At 38.1% G+C, this 21586-nt stretch overlaps 1 long non-coding RNA gene across 1 annotated transcript in view; it reads left to right on the forward strand.

Annotated features, from left to right (window-relative positions):
* The window catches only part of LOC107974488 (uncharacterized), a 51711-nt gene continuing 30125 nt past the window's right edge, over positions 1-21586 (forward strand). Inside the window, exons 1-2 of the long non-coding RNA XR_001717300.3 lie at positions 1-129; positions 15482-15570. This is a non-coding gene — a long non-coding RNA (uncharacterized LOC107974488). The remainder of the gene's footprint in view (positions 130-15481; positions 15571-21586) is intronic.

Consider the following 21586-nt stretch of genomic DNA (forward strand, 5'->3'; position numbering starts at 1 on the left):
GTGTAAGACTTGGGGCTTGGTCTGCAGTAGGAGACAATTATTCTGCAATCTTCCTGGTCCTGCCATTAATTTATTTAAGGTCCTGGAAGAATACTTAAATTGGTCTCAAGTTCCATCAGCAAGATGGGAGTAAGTATACATATCAATCTCAAGGGCGTTATCTGAATCATGACAAAAATAGATATTGGTTACTTAACTTTACAAATCATTAGAGAGAAATATAACTAATACTATAGTCTACTCTTCTGAAAACTAAGATTGTAATAGAATTAATAGGACATTTCCAGGACTTATAGGCATTATATTTGAAATCGAATTTTCCAGATGTTTATTTTTTCTCTTATTCATCTCAAATTCTGCCAGTAACCATGCATTGATATAAACTAATATAGCCCAAATGTGTAACTATCATTATACCCAAAGTTAATCTGAAATATTTATCTGCTGATGGTTTATTGCTCTGCCTTCATTTAGTGTTACAGATGCAAAGCTGGACACAATAGTGGATGCTTCATAAAGGATACTGATAAAAGAAAATATACTAAGTATCTGAGGCGATAGAGGTTGAAGTGCAACACTGTGCTTATAGCCCAGCTGCAGCTTTATACAGGAACGGCAGGCAGGGCTGGGGAATTTCTTTTGAGTGCCCACTATGTACAACACATAGCACTAGATATCCTTTAATGTACTAGCTCATTTAATCCTCATAAAAACCCTTTGGAATGTGAGTTATTTGTTCCTTTTTTCCAAATAGTAGAACTTGAGGTTCATTGTGATGAATGAAGGTGTGTGTAATCACAGCGTTGGTTAGAGGCAGAAGTAGAAGTCAGAGTTCTCTCTGACTCTAAAACTTAGACCCAGCTGATAGGCCACTTTCACTTCCTAAGAGCTGAAAATGGCCATCTAAGTAGGAAGGAATGAAGGTCAATTCGTGGCTTTTGTTTGTAGTTTTCACAGTGTGGCTCCACTGATGATAGCAAGTTATCTGTGAGGCAGAATTCTAAGATGACCCGTGACCTTCTTCTGCTGGATATTCCTCCTTTGATTGTGTTATATTATGAGGCATGGAGAGTTTGCAGATGTTGGGATTACTGATCAATTGACCTTAAAATAGGGAGATAATCTCGGTGGGTTTAACCTAATCACATGAGCCTTTTACAATTTTCTCCAGCTGCTTGCGGAAGAGTAAGTCAGAAATAATCTAAGCATGGAAAGAATTCTACGTGAGGGAAATTAATCACTGCTGATATGAAAGCTGAAACAGATGGCTTAAGGGATGAGAGTGGTGCTAGGGGCTGCAAGGGGCCCCTGGTCAAACTCCAGCAAGACAACAGGTACTCAGCCCTGCAACAGCCAGGAACTCAATGCTGCCCACACCGTGAATGAGTTTTGAGGCAGATTTTTCCCAAGAACCTCTAGAGAAGAGTCCAGGCCAGCCAACATCATTAGTTCAACCTTGTAAGGCTTTGAGCAGAATCAGCTTTCTGGACTTCTGATCTATAGGAAGGCAGGCTAATAAACGTGTGCTGTTTTAAGCTGCTAAATTTCTATAATTTGTTTTGCAGCAATTGGGTTACTGGTCAAATTAACATTGTTTGCACTTACACATACTAGTATTGTTCTTGACACAGTTCTTAATTATGAGTTTGGTTGCCTACTGGAATAATTGGATCAATGTATTACTTTTCTTTAGTATGAGATTTCCTCCACTGGAAGACTTGCTCTTCTTTATTTGAGCAGGTTGATGTGTGCCAAATCAGAATAATGCATTGATTCTGTCAACTTTTAGTTCGTTAAAGATAATTTATTTGAAAAGAGGATAGAGTTTGCTCTAAAATGTAATATTTTCTATATGTTCAAAAAGTGGACCACGTTTTTAATAGGAGATGCAAAGGCCTACCTGGTAGTGGAATGCTGGCTACAAAATGAATCTGTCTGTGTTTGTGAAGGAAAGAAGTTATTGCAGAAAAAGTGTCTTGTGTACTGTTAAGAATTAAAAAGGCTTTGAATCCACTGGAATATCTGGCAACTTTGCTCTAAAGTCTTGTTTTCATTAAAATGGTTTGGGCTGAACCTTTCTTTGATAATTTAAAATTCCTTTCCACTCTCCCTCCTCCTTTCTGCCTCTAACTCCCATGCTTAAAGCATCACTGGTATTTTGGCAAATCAGGCTAAGTTAAAAACAAACTACTTGCTTACATATTCTCCAGCATCTGTCTAGCAGTCACACAAGAGTGCGCTGGCGCTTTCTTCCTGCTGCTCTTGTGTACATGTTTCCTGTTGCCCTTATTACTTACTGGCCTCATTATCCCTATCCGGGAGTTCTATATTCCATGGAAAGCCTCATTGCTGAAATGGCCTAGACACGTAAACAATAGCATCTGTAATGTCCGTGTCTATTCACTTCTCTGTTTCTTTCTTTTTTTTTTTTTTTTTTTTTGTTTGAGATGGAGTTTCGCTCTGCCACCTAGGCTGGAGTGCAGTGGCGCCATCTCAGCTCACTGCAAGCTCCGCCTCCCAGGTTCAGGCCATTCTCCTGCCTCAGCCTCCCGAGTAGCTGGGACTACAGGTGCCTGCCACCACGCCCAGCTAATTTTTTGTATTTTTAGTAGAGATGGGGTTTCATCGTGTTAGCCGGGATGATCTCGATCTCTTGACCTCGTGATCCACCCACCTCGGCCTCCCAAAGTGCTGGGATTACAGGCGTAAGCCACCGCGCCCAGCCACTTCTCTGTTTCTTTAGTCGTTTCTTCCTTTACTCTTGTATTCTTTGATCTAGCCTTGTTTTGGTTACCAGTGTTATGTAACCAACTATTATTTACCTAGTATTATAAAATTGCAACAGCTGTGTTACACTCATTGATTCTATGTGTTAGGAATTCTGGTAGGGCACAGCAGAGATGGCTTATGTCTGCCCATAATGTCTGTGGCCTCAACTGAAGGTGATTCAAATATCTGAGGGCTGGAATAACCTGAGGGCTTCTTCACTCAGCAGCCCGTCTGGTGCCCTAGTATCTGAGTTGATGTGACTCAAAAGCTGGACTAAGGGCCAGGCGTGGTGTCTCACGCCTGTAATCCCAGCACTTTGGGAGGCCAAGGCAGGTGAATCACCTGAAGTCAGGAGTTCGAGACCAGCCTGGCCAACATGGTGAAACCCGGTCTCTACTAAAAACATAAAAATTAGCGCATGGTGGCACGTGCCTGTAGTCCCAGCTACTCAGGAGGCTGAGGCAGGAGACTCACTTGAACCTGGGAGGTGGAGGTTCCAGTGAGCCGAGATCACACCACTGCACTCTAGCCTGGCTAAGCTCTAAAGCCATTAAGAACCCTAGAACAGTTACACCCAGGGCTGTGTGTACACCCAGCCTGGGTGACAGAGTGAAACTCTGTCTCAAAAAAACAGAACAAAAACAAAGGCTGGACTCAGCTGGAAATGTTGACTGGAACTGGGTTAGGATATTTATCCACTGGACAAGCTGTAGGTAGGTGTTCCACAGTTATGGCTAGGTTCCAGGCTAGTTCTGAACCCACCCAGAACTGTAGCTAGGTTCTGTGAGAAACATACCAAGGGGCGATGTCCAAAGAGTGAGGGTCTCAAACATCCCGACCATAAATGCATTATGATACTTATGATCTGGTATTAAAGGTCACATAGCAGCATTTGCACATGTAGTTGTACTCTATTGGTTGAAACAACTACAAGTCCACCCAGGTGCAAGAGAAGGAGACATAGGCTACACTTTTTGAGGGGAGAGTAGCAACGCACATTTTAGAGAAATATTTTGAATGGGATCTATTTGGTGGCCATCTTTAGAAAATGCAGCATGCCACAATCTGCCCTAGGGCTACAACAGTTTGTATCCCACTGACATGCAAAATAAAAACACCCTCTCCCAAGACCCCCAAAAGTCTCCATTTTGACCTTCATTTTAGACTCAAGGTCCAGAATCTTATCATCTAAATTGGGTGATATGGGGCTGGGCGTGCCGACTCATGCCTGTAATCCCAGCACTTTAGGAGGCCCAGACAGGAGGATCACTTAAGCTCAGGAGTTTGAAACCATCCTGGGCAGCTTAATGAGACCTCGTCTCTGCAAAAAGCAAACAAACAAAAAACAAACCTAGGTGAGCGTGGCGGCATGCCTATCGTCCCAACTACTCAGGAGGCTGAGGTGGGAGGTCACTTGAGCCTGGGAGGCCTAGGCTGCAGTGAGCTGTGATTGCTCCATCGTACTCCAGCCTGAGTGACAGAGTGAGACCCCATCTCAATCAATCAATCAATCAATCAATCAAATGGGTGATAGGTAAATAAGACACCTCGAGTGCAGTTCCTCAAGTATTTCTTGCAATCTGACCTGTGAATGTAAGAGAGAGGTTATCTTTCCCCAAAACACCGAACATACAATAGTCAAACCGATATAGGATAACCACTGCTATTCGAAAATGTAATCACTGTTTCATAGCAATTCTGAAATCCAGCAGGGAACATGTTACCAGTTCCTTGATAAGGCTTAGACCCACAACCTGAGAGTTCTTCTCCGCAGCTCTTATATTCCTCCTGGGCTCTTTGTTCCACCCGAGTCATTTTTCCTTTTTATAAGGAGTAGTCCATGTCTACAGCTAAGCAGATTTGTATTTGTCTGTTTCTTTATTTTTTAAATCATGTATCTTGCCAGTAAAAGTTTTGGAGTTCAAAAGCCTTTTTTCATTTGATACTGTCTCTGTCCCTTTTATTCCCATCTGATATAATTTCTTTAAAAATGTTGTGGGTTTGTTGTATGTCAATTTATAAGTCTAACATTTTGAGAGGGAGTCTCACTCTGTCACCCAGGCTGGAGTGCAGAGCCAATCTTGGCTCACTGCAACCTCCACTTCTGGGTTCGAGAGATTCTCCTGCCTCAGCCTCCCAAGTAGCTGGGATTACAGGTGCCCGTCACCAGGCCCAGCTACTTTTTGTATTTTTAGTAGAGACAGGGTTTCACTATTTTGGCCAGGCTGGTCTCGGATTCCTCACCTCAGGTGATCTGCCCACCTCAGCCTCCCAAAGTGCTGGGATTACAGGCGTGAGCCACTGCACCCAACCTGGAATAACATTCTTAAGACCTTTAGAAGCCTTAATATTTTTCTTAACAGAGACATGCCCTGAAGATGGTTTGAAAGCTTTTGGTCCATCTCAGTGTGTCTACAGGGCACAAACATAAATTTTTCCGAGGTCTGCATAAGGGGTTTTGTAGTCACATCTAAGGTTTCATCTTGATTCCAAGACAATGTTTTTCTGCTAGCTCTCTGGATTTAATATTTGAATCAATGACTCTTTCTTAATTGAGAAGCCTTTTCTGTCTGGAAAGACTCTCCTAAACCCTTGATAGTTGTTCTTGAAAAGGAAGAGTTTATTTTTTAGTTAATTTCTCTCTGCTCTCACATTCTACTATAGCTGGCTAGAAGAAACCACAATGCACCTTACACTCTTCTTCCAAAAACCTCCTGACCTTGATTAAGTTCATTAGCATATTTCTTATTTTCCGTATTACTGGTGGTAACTGTGTTGACAAGCTTTCTACCATTATATATACAAGTTTCCTTCCTCTAGCTTCCAATAACAATCTCCTCAGTCTCTTTCACACTTTTACTGACTCCCTTTTTGAGGACTGTGTTACTTTTCTGTGGAAGCTACAACAAAGTACCACAAGCTGGGTAGTTTAAACCAACAGAAATTTATTCTCTCACAGTTCCGGAGGACAGGTCAAAAATCAGTTTCATTGGGGAAAGTCAAGATATTGGCAGGGCCATGCTCCCTCTGAAAATTCTTTTTTTTTTTTTTTTTTTTTTGAGATGGAATTTCACTCATCACCCAGGCTGGAGTGCAATGGCGAGATCTCGGCTCACTGCAACCTCCGCCTCCTGAGTTCAAGCGATTCTCCCGCCTCAGCCTCCTGAGTAGCTGGAATTACAGACACCCACCACCACACCCGGCTAATTTTTTGTATTTTTAGTAGAGATGGGGTTTCACCATGTTGGCCAGGCTGATCTTGAACTCCTGACCTCAGGTGATCCACCTGCCTCGGCCTCCCAATCCCTCTGAAAAATTCTAGGGCAGAATCTGTTCCTCGCCTCTCCCAGCCTCTGGTAGCTGCATCACTCCAATCTCTGCCTCTGTTTTTACTTTGTCTTTGTCTCTGGGTGCGGTCAAATCTCCCTCTGCCTTTGCCTTATAGGGACATTTGTGATCGCACTTAAGGCCCACCTGGATAATCCAGGAAAATCTCCCTATCACAGAATACTTTGATCACACTTGGTAAGAACCTTAAAAAAGATAACATTCACAGTTTCCTGGGTGATGATGTGGACATCTTTTGAAGGGCAATTTTTTAGCCTACTACAAGGCTTTTTGGACATCTGTCTGACACACAATCCTAAAAACAAATTCCACCTGTTTTAGGTTTTGTTTTGGTGGTACTTCATTTCTAGATCCCCAATTCCATTTCATTTACCATGATGGCATAAATAAAGCACCTCAGACCTTGTTCAAATAATTATAATCATGTTGTTTTCCTCGAAGATCTTGTGGTTCAGGAATTCAGACAGGATTCAGTGAGATGTCTTGTCTCTGCTCCATGATATCTGGGGCCTCTGCTGGGCTTCATTGGAATGACAGTGACTTGGAATCATGTGGAAGCTTCCTCACCCATACGTCTGGCACCTGAGCTGGGATGAATCTAAGGCGGTGCTCAGCGGGGAATGTGCACCAGAGCATCCGCATGTGGCTCTTCTGTGTTGCTGAGTCCTCATAGCATGGAAGCAGAGTAACCAAGGGATCCTCCTGAAAGGGTGTTTGGAGAGCCCCATGACCCCACTGGGCTCAATCAGTCACAGCCCACACAGATTCGAGTGGACAGGACTTGCGATGGGGCAACTGCAGTGCCACTTGCCACACCATCTTCCTCCTTTTTTGTTTAGGTGTTTATAACATGTGCTAAGTTTCAATTCTTTTTTTTATCTTAAAATAAATCATCTATTTTTAGGATAAAGAGAACTCTTTTTAGGTTAAGGGAACCAAGCAGATTCAGCGTTCATGATGAACAAGCATTCATCCCCATCTGTATAATAAATCAGGAAACCAATGTAATGTGCAGACAGCTCCTGAATTAGCAATTGTGTCTCATTGAAGGAGTCCATAAGAATACAGTGTAAATGTTTTAAGGCCCAACAGCCAGGTAGTGAAAAGAGTGAACTCTGGAGCTAGCTGCTCTGGGTTCAATTCCCAGGTATATCACTTATTAGTTCTTAGTTTAGGAAAATTTATTCAACCTTTTAGTGCCTCACTTTCCACATTTCTAAAATGGAGATCACGTTACCTTCCTCACCCAGTGCAATGGAGACTAAATTAATATCTATATGGAAAGCACATAAAGCAATATAAGAAATAGCAATACTCATTAGTTTCTGTGAAATCAACTTTTCAATTCATCTTTACTACTAAATGGCTAAGAATAGACACACACACAGACACCACCACCCTTCCCCCCCAAACATGTAAAAACCTTGAATCACTGCCCTTGCGAATCAATGGCTAAGGAAAAGATTGGTACTGTCATGAATGTTTGAGAGCTGAGAGGGTCTAAAAGGATTCGGAACACAAAATTTAACAAAAATATAAAAGGCACTAAGGAAAAAGAAACATTTTTATAATACCTGAATCACTTTCCTCTTTTTCTGCCTTAATAATTCTCCAGACAGTGAACTCTTCGGTGAGCCTAAATAACTCCTCAAGATGCCTGGAGGAAATGTCCCACAGAAGCAGGTTTTTTAAAGGACATTAATTAATGGAATTGTTTAGCTTTATATTTTTGAATAACAATATTTAAAGAGGGTCTGAATAGTATACTACATGGTTAACTTCTCAATTTCTGCCTGTAGAAAATATGTTAAGAGTTTTCAGTAGAGAGCAGACTCTCTGAATCGTGAAGACATAATAATTATTTACCCGGCTTACTGTTTTTCATTGCAAATGTAAAGGCATTCTCTTTTATGGACTCAAAAATCACTTTTAAAAAACTTGATTTTGAAAATAAATAGTAAAAATTATGACACTGGAATATTATCGATGAGTAGGACCGAGGAAAAGAGGGCAGAGTGGAAAATATTGGAAATGGCAAGGTCTGGAATTTCCAAAAGCATGAGCTGACTCTAAACCTTCAGATAAAAATTTTCCTCTCCTCGAACATTGGCCTCACACTTTTCTGGGTGTCGTTTTGGACTGTCAAGGCTGAGATGAATAATTTGGGATTTTCTCATGACTTCTGATCTGTAGCAGCTTGGATTTACTTAGACTTCAGCACCTTCAAAATGACATATTAGTGTCATCTATGTTCTTTCATGGAGAAATAATTCTGCCTTCCTCAACTGTCCCCTGCCACTGAATTTAATATGTGAGCATTTTGCTGTTTGGAAGTTTTCCAACTTCCCCATAAAGACCAATCGATCACCTTGTCGCCCTTGTAAAGGTATAACTGCCTCTCTCAAAGAGAAATAGTTGAGATATTTGTGGCTAGAGGCAACTTATTTATTATTATTATTACTGTTATTATGATTGCCCAGTGGCAGATGAAAGGAGTTCTGTAGTATCAACGGGTCTGGCACCTTTGTTTCAGCTGGAGTGGCTTTAGAAGTGGGCCAAGCAGTCACCTGTGTGAGCTCCCGATTTGGAAGACCTCTGTGTCTACAGATATCCTGGTTTATTCTCCTTTGTTGACACATTTGAGCACCGTTATAGCCATAGTTTTATTTGGTGGCATGTGGTTGTTGAAATGCTCTTTTTGTACTTTGTACTTGCAACTGTGTGGGGCTAAAGCTGAACATTGTTTTCTGTGATTTATAACAACACGGGAGAAAGATTAGATCTCTCACATAATTATTCAGGATTTGGCAGATTCTTGAGCTGTATTTTAAGTGATTAGAAGAAAAAGGGGGCTTTGGAGCAAAATACTCCTTCATCATCTTGATTTTGGAGGACTTTTATACTCAGGGTGGCTAAAATATGCATGTGAATATAGCAATGTAGACCTTATTTCTGAGGCATTATAAGCCTCCTCTTATTTCTCTCAAGCTTTTGAAGAAGAGTGTTCCAAAGGACACTGGACATGCTGCCTTAACCCAAACCACACCCCTCACCCTATGCTCCCCTAACCTTATGCTCCCCAGCACACTCACCTCACTACTAAAAATCAATTCATGTCTATTCTCTGCTTCAAAATAATATTTCTCCTTAACACTCAGGGCAACTTTGATTTCCTGAGCCCTCACTTTGAATTTCTACCACCATCCTAGAAATAAGCATGATTCTTAACCTCATCTAAGTATGAAAAAACCAGGACTGAGAAATTCAATAACCTGTTATTTTCTATTTAGAACACATACGTTTAACCACTAGCTTCTCATTCTCCAAATCTCTAAATGGGAACAATTATAACTGAAATGTTAGGATTTTGAAGAATTGAAGAAAATTTGTGTAAATATCTCATGTTATGTCTAATGTATTGTCGCACTTAATTTCAAAAATAGCTAAAAGATCTTATTGAGATGAAAAGTTCCTGGATTGAGTATGATTCCATATCATTTGAAATGCAAGAATATATTTACCCCACATATATTACAGGTTTTGAAAAGCCAATAAAATTATGATTCTAGTCTCCTTAACTCAGTTACTTTGAGCAGGAAATAGCCTGGTTTTTTTTCCATGAAGTGGCTGTGTGATCCCAATACACTAGTGTCTTTTACTGAACAATATATTGCATATATTATAACTTTCTATTTCTTTTTTTTTTTTTTTTTTTAGACAGAGCCTCCCTCTGTCACCCAGGCTGGAGTGCAGTGGCGCGACCTCGGCTCACTACAAGCTCCGCCTCCAGGGTTCACGCCATTCTCCTGCCTCAGCCTCCCAAGTAGCTGGGACTACAGGCACCCACCACCATGCCCGGCTAATTTTTTGTATTTTTAGTAGTCACAGGGTTTCACCATGTTGGGCAGGATGGTCTCAATCTCCTGACCTCATGATCTGCCCACCTTGGCCTCCCAAAGTGCTGGGATTACAGGTGTGAGCCACCGCACTGGGCCATAACTTTCTAAGACTGAAGATTCAATAGTAAAATAAATTTTTTCTCTGAAATTTGACTATGCAAATGATAATCTACAGTGACTTCTTTTCTGTCCGTTGCTAACTCCCAGCTTTTTGCGTCTACTGGGCTAAAAAGCGTTGTGCTCTACATGCAATAGCGAAAGTGCAGGCTTGGGTTCTTCCAGGGCTCTGACACAGAGAAGGGGTGAGGGGACTCTTATCTATTGGCTATTTAAGACACTAGACAGTAGCATCTTAGTTTGAGGACAAAGACTGAAAAGCAGGGTAACTTGAGAATGACCTGGGATCTGATTTCTGAGATCTGTGGAGATCTATAGGAAGATCTCCATTGGTCTCACATTATTGATCTGACTCTCAAAAGCCAAAGAAGGAGCTGAACACCCCAGCTGAGTCTCCCTTGTCTCGAGTCTAGGGAAAGTAGAACTCCCCCAGGTGTTTCTGCAGAAACAGGCAACTTCTTAATGATCAATAATGAGACATAGGAATTAAAATCATGATATTCCAATTAATCAGTTCAGTAGATAAATAGCAAGAAAAGTCAATCACCTTTGAAGCTTGAATTATTTGACTGGAAGATCAGGTATAAAAATATTTCAAAGTCCAGAATGAAAATATTATGGAGATGAACATCATGAGGGAAACGAAAATACCTTTGGGAGGATATATTTAAGAAGTCAAGCAGGTGATTAACAGAACTTCTAGAAGAAAAAAACAAATAGCGAAAGGGCAATACATATATGAATAATACTGTATTGTGTAACCAAATTATCCTAAAACGAAGTGGCTTAAAACAGTATACTTTTTCTTTATCCCATAGTTTTGATGGGTCAGGAATCCCAGAGAGGGTTAGTGGAATGGTTCTGGCTCAGGGTCTCACATGGGATTGCAGTCAAACTCTCAGCTGAGTCTGCAATCTCTGAACTTGACTGTTAATAACACATCCGCTTTCAGCTAACTCATGTGGCTGCTGGTAGAAGGTGAACCATATGAATTGTTTTAAACAGAACAGCCCAGAGCAGGGGTGTCCCCAAAGCAAGTGATTTAAGAAAGAGAATGAAAGTGAGTGAGCAACAATGCTCAAGATAGAAGCCAAAGTCTTATACCTGAATCTTGGGAGTGACTTGCCATTTCTTCTACTCTCTGCTGCAACACTTCAGCCTTGGTATAACATTCGAGGGGACTCCACAAGAGTGGGAATACTAGGAGGTGGAGATTATTGGCAACCATCTTAGAAGCTGCCTGCCACAAATATTATAGAAGGAATATCTCTAGAGTTGAAGAAGAACCTCAACCTGAAATTTCAGAGGGCACACTTAATTCCAAGTTGGGTCAATAACAAAACATGCACACATATTCTCCATAAAGATCTCCAATGCTAAATATCAAGTGGAAACCAGATAAGCTTCAAGTTTAAACTCACCTGTTACACCAAAGTAGAAAATGCGCAACTGGCCTGACATATATCTCTGCAAGAATGTAGGCCAGAAGACAGTGGGATAATATCTATAAGTGAATGACACATGACTGCAACTCAACGATTATAGATCAAAGGCCGAGGGGGGGTGGCTCATCCCAGCACTTTGGGAGGCCCAGGCGGGCGGATCACCTGAGGTCAGGAGTTTGAGACCAGCCTGGCCAACTTGGCAAAACCCCGTCTCTATTAAAAACACAAAAATTTGCCAGGTGTGGTGGCGGGCACCTGTAATCCCAGCTACTCAGGAGGTTTAGGAAGGAGAATCGCTTGAACCCAGGAGGCGGAGGTTGCAGTAGTGAGTCAAGATTGCGCCACTGCACTCCAGCCTGGTTGACAGAGCAAGACTCCGTCAAATAAAAAAAAAAAAAGAATTATAGATCAAGATATCAAGCTGAGCTAGCATATGCCTAAATAAAATATAAAAGAGAGTTTAGAATACATATCATGCATTTACCCCATGAGAAAAAGAATTGAGAAAAGACATTAACCAATCACCGAATAGACCATTATACAGAGCTCAAGACAGGGGAAAATAAAAGCAGAAAGGAAATACATGTAAACATTGTTGCATGGAAGAGAATATATAATGCAAATGGTAACTAGGACTTTTGAAAGGGAAGGATAGAATAAGCTATATTTTGGTAACTCTTAGCCCCCAGATTTCTGTGGCTTTCTACAATAAAGCTCACTTCTCACTTGTTCATACAAATCCTCTTTATGTTGAGCAAATCTCCCAAACAGCCAACCTCCATGAATCCACTCAAATTTCAAGCTGCTTAAATGTTGTGGCTGTACCATCTTAAGACAAGCACTTCCCCTTGATCCTTGATTTTCCTGGGAGAGGAAGATGGAGGTTCTAGAATTCCACAAAGGCTTTTCACTGCCTCAGCCCAGAAAAACCCAACATGACTTCTTGTATTTTGTTGGCCAAGGACTGTTTGATGGCCTCGCCTAAGTGTAAGGGAGCTAGGAGATGAAATGCAGGAAATAAAGGAGAATTTTACGTATCTTAGCAAACATAGGGGTAGGAAATGTGAGGTGAACCAGGGAAAGTCCACTGCTACCATGGGACATCAATAAAAGACTATGAGATGATGGAGATCAATGTATTGCAAAGTCGTCATCTAATTGAGGTGGGTAGGAGGGACTGTGGGTCTTACTAGAGAAAATGGTTTTTATCTTGTCTTCATATTATAGTTGAATCTCTGTGTGAGAGGACAGAAAGTGAAATTATCAATAAATTGAGTGGACATTTGAAGTGGATTTTCTTTATCAAACCGACAAAAATAAAGAGCAGGGTGTGGTGGCTCATGCCTGTAATCCCAGCACTTGGGAGGCCAGTTGGGGAGGATTGCTTGAGCCCAGGAGTTCAAGACCAGCCTGAGCAACATAGTGAAACTCCATCTCCACAAATTAGCTGGGTGTGGTGGTGCGAGACTACAGTCTCAGCTTCTCAGAGGACTGAGGTGGGAGGATTGCTTGAGCCCAGGAGGTCCAAGCTGCAGTGAGCTGTGATTGTGCCACCGCACTCCAGCCTGGGTGACAGAGTGAAACTCTGTCTCAAAATAACAATAATAAGGATAATAAGTAAAGAGGAAATAACAGTACAAATAAATAATATGATTGTGTATAAAATAAATCAATTATATGGGACATTAAACTAAATATGAACAAATCAGATACTTACATTAGAATTCAAAAACATATTTGCTGTTTTCAAGAAACAAGCTTAAAACAAATGAATCAAGGAAGACAGAAAATAAAGAGGCAATTGCAAACTGAATTAAAAGAGTGGAGCTATTAATGCCAGAAAATATAGGCCTTTAGGATGAAAGCACTGAATAGAATAAAGGGTATATTGTGTAAAACATTTCAATTCCAGTTTGATTTAAAAGTACATCAATCTATTGGGCAAAAATATATTCTTCATAATTGACATCAGAGTAATTAACATTGTGTGCGTCTGACCATGTGCAAAAACTGGTGCTAGGTGCTTCTGTGGAAATTGTATGTATTTTGGAAATGTTCTTATACTAAGCATTCTGGCATTCTGCTCTCATGCTCTTCAACTTTGTAGATGGTTTTGGGTGTAATATTTAAAATACAAAGATAGATGAATATTTGTGACCATTATTGCAACTTATTTAATGCTCCACATGATTAAAAAATACCAAATTTCTTCATTTTGTCAATCATTTGAAGTGTCTTAAACTAACTCATTGGTTCAAAGTCCTATAATCCAATGTGAAGACACTTCAATCTTACAACTAAGAATGGTATCACCCTCTTTTTTCAGTAGTTCAACTTCGTTATATATTTTTGTAACTAGACCTAAAATTCAGTTGTGAGAGTTTCATTTATAATTGAGTCAGACTTTGTGTTACAAATGATAGTTTTGTAATAATAGTTCAGGCGATATACTGAAAACAGGAAACATTTAAATGAAACCCATTCCTTTAGTCTGAGGCAGATAATATTTTCTTTTTAGATATTATCTCAAAAGTGAACATGTTGAGTTTACTTGACTGTGAAGAAAACATTTCATAGACTATGAAATTACATGGAAATATCTGGTTTGCTATAAATAGAATTATGTGGCACAGGAGCTCATGAGGCTCTGGCGATTTAAAGTTATTCTGTTTTCGAAAAAAAGTAGGTAAATAGACTGCACACATGAAAGAATAAAGTTAGGCAGGAAATAGGAGGATTGCCAACCTGGCAATGTCTTCACAGGGCCTGACAGGACACAAAATTGGAAAGGTGCTGTCTAAAGTACTGAAATTCTTTTTAGTCACAATCACTTGCGGACAGAAAAAGAATCTGATTTCCTTGGTGATAAAAAAACTGGCAGACTGAAGTAAATATTTTTAAATAGAATGAATAACATTTGAATATTTTAGTCTGTCTAAAAAACACAAAACATAAATTACTGGATACCGATTTATTAGAAATTGTGTCTAAAATCAAGCTGGATAGTTTGAGACTTCTTCATACAAATGGCTCCATAGTATATGAGCACACTGAGTGGGTGGATGCAGCTGAAGTTTTCTGAGAAGGTTATCATATGAAATGAGGACAGCAACAGGGCAAAAGTGAAAAAAATAAGATTTGAGACTATTTCTGCAATGATTCTTTCTTTCAAATATGTCTATTGCTCATAATATTATGTGAAGAAAAAATACAAGAAGGCTGCAAGGTATAATATTTTAAAGGTACTCTGTTACCTGCAACTTATTTGACTTCTGTTTGGAAAATATTCATGGCATTGTAGCCTGAAAAGCCATTTCATGATTGAAAGAGGTCACAGGTTAAATTTGTATTCTTTTATTACTCTTATTTATTGTAAGTAGCATAGGCTTTTAATAGACATCATTCAGCTTTTAACCAGACACATTATTTTGAAGTTTCCTAGAGCTGCCACTGGGGGGTTGAGATGTGAGTGTGGGGGTGCAGGAAATGGAAAAAAGACTACATAATTAAAAGTTTCAAAGATAAATGGATTAATCTTGAGCATATCCTGAGTACTACAAAGTCATCGTAAGGATATAAAATGAGAAAATACAGAAAACCACCAGCATGTTCACACTTACACTATTAGTTTATTGTTCTCTATTTGTGAACAGTTGGCTTGATGCTTTTGTTTGTTTTTGTGTACCTAGGTGCCGTCTTCTTAAACAGTGAAAGAGTAGTTTTTTGAAACATCATAGTCCACAGTTTGAATCCTCTGAATAACACATGTGTCTGTTTTAGTTACCAAAACAATGTATCTTTCAAGCATTTATATAATATTATATATAAATATATAATAACATTGTGAATTATTTACGTGAAATGAATGCATGCATATTTATTCAATGCTCTCTTCTTATTTAGCGACTCCATTGCAAAGAAACATAATATATGGAAAAATTACTAGAAAATCTAGGAAAACTGACTGAATGCTTTGGAAAGACACAGTCAAGGTGAGTCAATTTTTTTAAAAAAAGCTGAACAATTAGGTACGCACAAGTCAAGTATCAATGTTTGGGTCAAACAAAAAGTAATTTTTTTTACAGTTTGCTTTGAGAAACTTGAATTTCTAATCCACTTTATTGAAATAAAAACTTAAAAACAAAGGATCGCAGGTATTATGTCTGTAAGAAAGCCAACACCTAACTCCAAAGAACAGGTCTTATTCCCACAACAGAAGCCTAGTGAATCAGTGCACATGTGTATATAAAATTCAATTATATTTAAAATATGATTATGTTATACTTAATGATTCTCAGTTTCACTTTCAGATTAATGAGCCACCAACAATGAGCTCTGATTACTTAATGATAAGACCTTTCTATTTCAATAGATTTCAGTCTTTATGCTGCACAAATAGCAGAGGCTAAAAACACTTATTTTAATGTTTTTAATTTTGTACAATGAAAATTAAACACCTCATATATTCCACACCTATTGCCAAGGGACATGCACAGCTGGACACAGAACCTCAATTGAGATTCTGTTACCACTTTCATTCGGGGAGTGCCATTCTCTCCCCTGCTTCTAACCTTCCTCTTACCCTATGTTGTTTTTGACATTAACAGAAAGATTTTATATTTTTATATGAAGATCAATAACTCAAAATGCCATTAGAAGAGAAAGAAGTTATTTTATATTTTTCTCAGTAGAAAACACCTTCGCCAGGATTCCTTACAAGTTACCTGGTTGGTGACTAATAAGAGCTGGTGTCAATTCTGTAACCATCTTTGGGGGCCACTTCTGTATAGAGAGTAAGTTGTAAAGGTCATTTCCAAATTAAGGCATGTTTATCCTCAGCATGTGGAAAAGACAAATTGTTAAGATGTGACTTCTTTCAATATTTGTGCTACGTAAACATCATAATCTTAAGAAGCAGTGGGACTTGGAGATAAAATGCCATCAGACTGGCTCGAAGTCCCTCATTCAATTCTCTAAACTCTGTAGTAAAAGTCTTATGAAGACCACTAATAACTCTCTGCTAGACAGATGACAGGTAGTATCTGGAGGAATTTATAAAAAAAAAAACTCTAAGACTGAAATAATCAGGTTTAGAAAAAGGCTGGTGATGGATCCAGTCATTTGCCTTCTGAAACAAAGCAGTCAGGCAGATCTGAATAAAACAGCAAGTTGCTGGGTAATTCTCCCACAGTGTGACAGTTGGCTAGAGAGATCACCAGGGGAAGTTAGGCCCCCTTCCTCTTCTGTATTGGTGCTAATTTTGAGGTGATTAAACTAATATTCTCCCCTTCACACACCTTTAGACATCCTTTGGAGATTAAAATTCCCAGAAAATACAAAGTACGGAAGTTGTGGGAGTGATTGATTGATATTATGTCTTATGCGATGAAGTCCTTGTAGCTATTAGGACCTAAGAAAATTAGGTAAAAGAAGAGAAATAAGGAACACATGCTGTATTCACCAGAGGGAAAAAAGTGGTTAAGGCTAAAATATCACAATACTGATGAAAGAATCAAAAAAGATGAATAAAAATAGTATATAGCCTAGGAAGGAACCAAAAATACATAAGAAAATAATACATAATAAAAGATACATGGAATAAACACACACACACACACACATCCCACAGGAGAAAATAATTATTTGAAAATATTGGTAGAGAAATTGACTAAATGATTTGGGCAAAACATAAATCAAACCATACACTGAAATAAATTCTTGTTTAAAAAGTTAAACTTTGTATATATTACCATTAAGTAACCATTTACTTGTTTAAAATAAGATTTTTTGAGACAAAATAATTGATAATTTATATCACAGATTTTCTGTCATGCTTACATTTTGTAAGTTTGTTTTCTCCTCTGGATAGTTTCACCTCCTTATGCTGGATATGCGACGACTCCAAGAATTTTCTAATCTAAGAACAAGCGTGTTCAGTGAAATATCATCGGTGTTGCAATCCGAGGGAGCACGTGAATGTGCCTGCCAGGGGAGTCAAAAGCCCTTCTTGTAGAACCGTGAAAGGAAATAGGAAGTGAAAGCTTTGCCATGTAGAACATTCCTCCACACTGAGAGCACAGAGGATACAGACTTAGTTCGTATCCCAGCTTCAATCTTAGAGTGCCGTGTAGATATTCCTCTGTGAGTAATGACATTTCCTCATCATTCATATAACCCTGAAATATCTTCTGATTTCTGCCTTTGGTGTATAGGAAGCAACAGCACTTCTTTTAAAAGGGGAAGGAGGGTCGGCGCGGTGGCTTATGCCTGTAATCCCGGCACTTTGGGAGGCCGAGGCGGGCGGATCATGAGGTCAAGAGATGGAGACCATCCTGGCCAACATGGTGAAACCCCGTCTCTACTAAAAATACAAAAATTAGCTGGGTGAGGTGGCTCACACCTGTAGTCCCAGCTACTCGGGAGGCTGAGGCAGGAGAATCGTTTGGACCCGGGAGGCGGAGGTTGCAGTGAGCCGAGATCGTGCCACTGAACTCCAGCGACAGAGCAAGACTCCGTCTCAAAAAAAAAAAAAAAAAAAAAAAAAAAAAAAAAAAAAAAAAAAAAAAAAAAAAAAAGAAGGGGGAGGGGAAGTAGGTCAATATAATGAAAGATAGCAAAGTAAAATAGTTTGACTACATAATATTTTGTTTTGTACCTAGAAACAACAAAAACTACATTCTCAAGATAATAGAAAACAAAAAAATGCAAACAAGCAGAATATCAAAGTTAAGTAGTATTAACACTTAAAAAGCTCATACAGTTTGATAAGGAAAGCAATCCAATAAAAATTGACAAAAGCCTTGAATAGGTTTGTCACAGAGAAATACTTTACTTTGTCAATGCTTGAAAGCATGTTCTACCTCACTAGTGATCAATAAAACTGGAAATGAAAACAATTAAGATAGCTTTTTCACTCACAAATTAGCCAAGATTTTTTGAAGATAGTATTAGTCGAGTTGCAATGAAACTTCAGTCTTTCGTACTATTGGTTAGGGTATAAATGGCCACCATATTTTCTGGAGGGCAATATTGGGATTATGTATCATGATGCCTAAAAAATTAATAGCTTTGACCCATAGGTTCTACAAGTAGGAACTAGCTTGAGGAACTAGATCCATGGACAAAAACATATAAACAAATACAAATTATTATTATATGAAGGGTGAAAAATTATGTTCAGCTTTAATATTATGTGGGCATTCAAAATTGAAACATTGTAAAACAAAAATGTGTACACAAAAAATTATGTGGTAACTGCCTGAAACAAATTTGTATAAGTCATATGATCCCAGTTTTGTATATTCATTAAAATAGTCATAAAAATATAAACAATGTAATAAGTATGTTTGAATAGTATTATGATGGGCTACTTATTTTCTTATATATACATTATTAATTTTCTAGTGTAAACATGAACTTTTTCCAAAATTATTACTTTTAATAAGAGGTAGTAGATAAAATAACAGATTACAATAGCTGTTGTGAAATGAATTATTTCATACTCTGTTGTATCTGATATCTTTTATCCTGCAAAATAAAGTTTGCTTCTTAAAATGTCGAATTTGTGATTTTTTTTCTCTTTTCCACCTTCTTCCTCCTGCCCACCTGTACCTACTACTAATAAAAGTGAGCACAGACTGATGCTGAAAGGAAAGATCTTATGGAATTTGACTAATCAAATCAATCTTTCTCCAAAGGAGTAAACAAATATAGGAAAAAATGAAATACGTGATCGGCTTATGATATGTTTAATTCCAAAATATTAACTGAAACCTTAACATATGCATGGACAATAAATGGGGTATTGAATAAATATTTATTGATCATCGTTTACATGCAAAATCTGTTGTGGTTTTGATAGACACTATTGCATTGAATCTTTACAGCAACATTGACCTCAATGTGGATTAAGGAACTGAGGCTTAGAGAGGTTACATGGCCTAACAGCTATTGAGGAGTGTCGGCATTCAAACTGGGCTCTTTCTCCTACACCAAATGAACTTCATTAGCATAGTTTATTTGGGTCAATCTATTCTTTTTCACATATCATGTTAACAAAATGACATATGTCTAACCAATTGGAAATTATTTAAACATAGTTTAAAATGCTACTAACACAATATGTATTAGCATATTTTTCCAAAATGGTAAAGTTGCTTACAATTTTGGATGCCCGGTCACCTTCAGATGTTGAATATAGTCCGCCAGGTTGTGGCTGCCTTACCAAAATATATAAAGATAGTGTTTTATTTCAAGACCAGCTCATTTCCCAAATGTGTACAGAAGTAGTCCTTATAGAGGAATATTCTATGGTTATAGGAAAATAAAAATAGTACCTGAAAGCTGGAACCTGTGGATAATATTTAAGGTTTCATGGGACTTACTTACAATATGGAGGATAGTCTATATTTTTTATGAACATTATAGTACGATCCTGTTTTACTTTTGTCTATTAGTATTTCAAAATTATATATGCACACACTCTTTGTCTGAAGATATTTACAGCTTTATTTTTAAATTACTGCCACCTCTCCTCCAAGCTCTCACAATTCTACACCTTAACCTTTAACCTTTTTGACAAACTATGCTTTGAATCACATTGACTGAATCTTCTGTTCATCTTTTATGAAATTTACACTGGATTTCAGTGGATCTCTATAAATTTATTTTCCTCTGACAAGAGAAAGAATAAAAATTAAATTCAAATATACCAGAAATGTGGTGAGAATTCCCAGCATAGCTATTGCTGAGTTAGAGTATTTTTTTCCAACAGCTGCTTAATAGTTACATATAACTTTACAAGCAAGTTATATGTTAAGGACATGGTGTTACCCCTTTGTTCAGTTTGAAGTACAGGAACATTTCGCATTGCTTAGTGACATTTTCCAGATCATGCTGCCTTTAAAAAATGCAGTAACAATTCCCTCATAGTTAATGTTTGAAAAGTTCTGATTTAAACTGAGTTTATAAGATTTAAGAAAAAAGTGTTTTTTATTAAAAATGAAAAAAATTCCTACTGAAATGTGAGAAATTCTTAATCAAGTAGAAATTTGAATAAAAATTCAAATTTTATTTTCAAAGTTTATTTTCAATTTTTTGTCATTAATATTCAGGTACATTTAATTTTTTCCTATTCATTTCTTTTTTGTTTCTTTCGTTTCAAAACCATTTTTTATGAAGTCAAAACTGCCTCTCATTCTTGGAATATTTATCTTGATCTTTCACAGCAAACTTCCAGTCTCTGTGTGCTGTTTTACATATTAAAGGAGAAAATGTCAGGAATGATATATTTGAAGCACAGTTTCATGACCTGATGTAACAAAAAGTATGATTGATTCCAAAATGCATTACAACATTGTTTTATATAATCATAGTGGTGGTAAATTTAGATTCTAAAATTTGATGTTTGACCAAATACCAATATTTTCTCAAGTTTCCTCCCTCTTAGAATTTTGAGGCTTAACTTCTGGATGCTTAGAAATTAATTAATTAATTTAATTCTGCTTAGAAAGAGAATTTCACATTTGAAACTACCCAAGATTATAGAAATTACATAGTGAGGGCTTATTATGAATCAGGCACTGTTCTAACCTTTAAAATAATTGTGAATTTTGTAACCAGCAACCAAGGAATTAATTGCCCTTTGAAATCAACAACTGTGGCTGTGATTCTTGGTCCCCCATAGAATCCCAGTGTGGAGTGAGGCCATCAGTTTTATCTTCTGCTTGGAAAACCATTTACAGATTGCCACAGTTATCACCAGAGTTCCTTCCAGTAATTTAGTTACTATATTGGTAATGAATGAAAGCATCAAACAATTGTTTAGAATTAAATATAAGCTCCTTACAATGTGGGGCATCAAACTATCAAGGCAGCTATTTTTAAGTCCGACTTCGGAGCAAAATCCAGTTCATGCATACAGATATTTTATCATTTTTACTTCAAGCTCAGTAAAGCCGTTTTTCAACAAGCTCTCTCAGGTAGAGTTTTCAGTATAACTTGAATAAT

This window comes from Pan troglodytes, chromosome 3 (assembly GCF_028858775.2).
Source record: "Pan troglodytes isolate AG18354 chromosome 3, NHGRI_mPanTro3-v2.0_pri, whole genome shotgun sequence".
Classification (NCBI taxonomy): Eukaryota; Metazoa; Chordata; class Mammalia; order Primates; family Hominidae; genus Pan; species Pan troglodytes.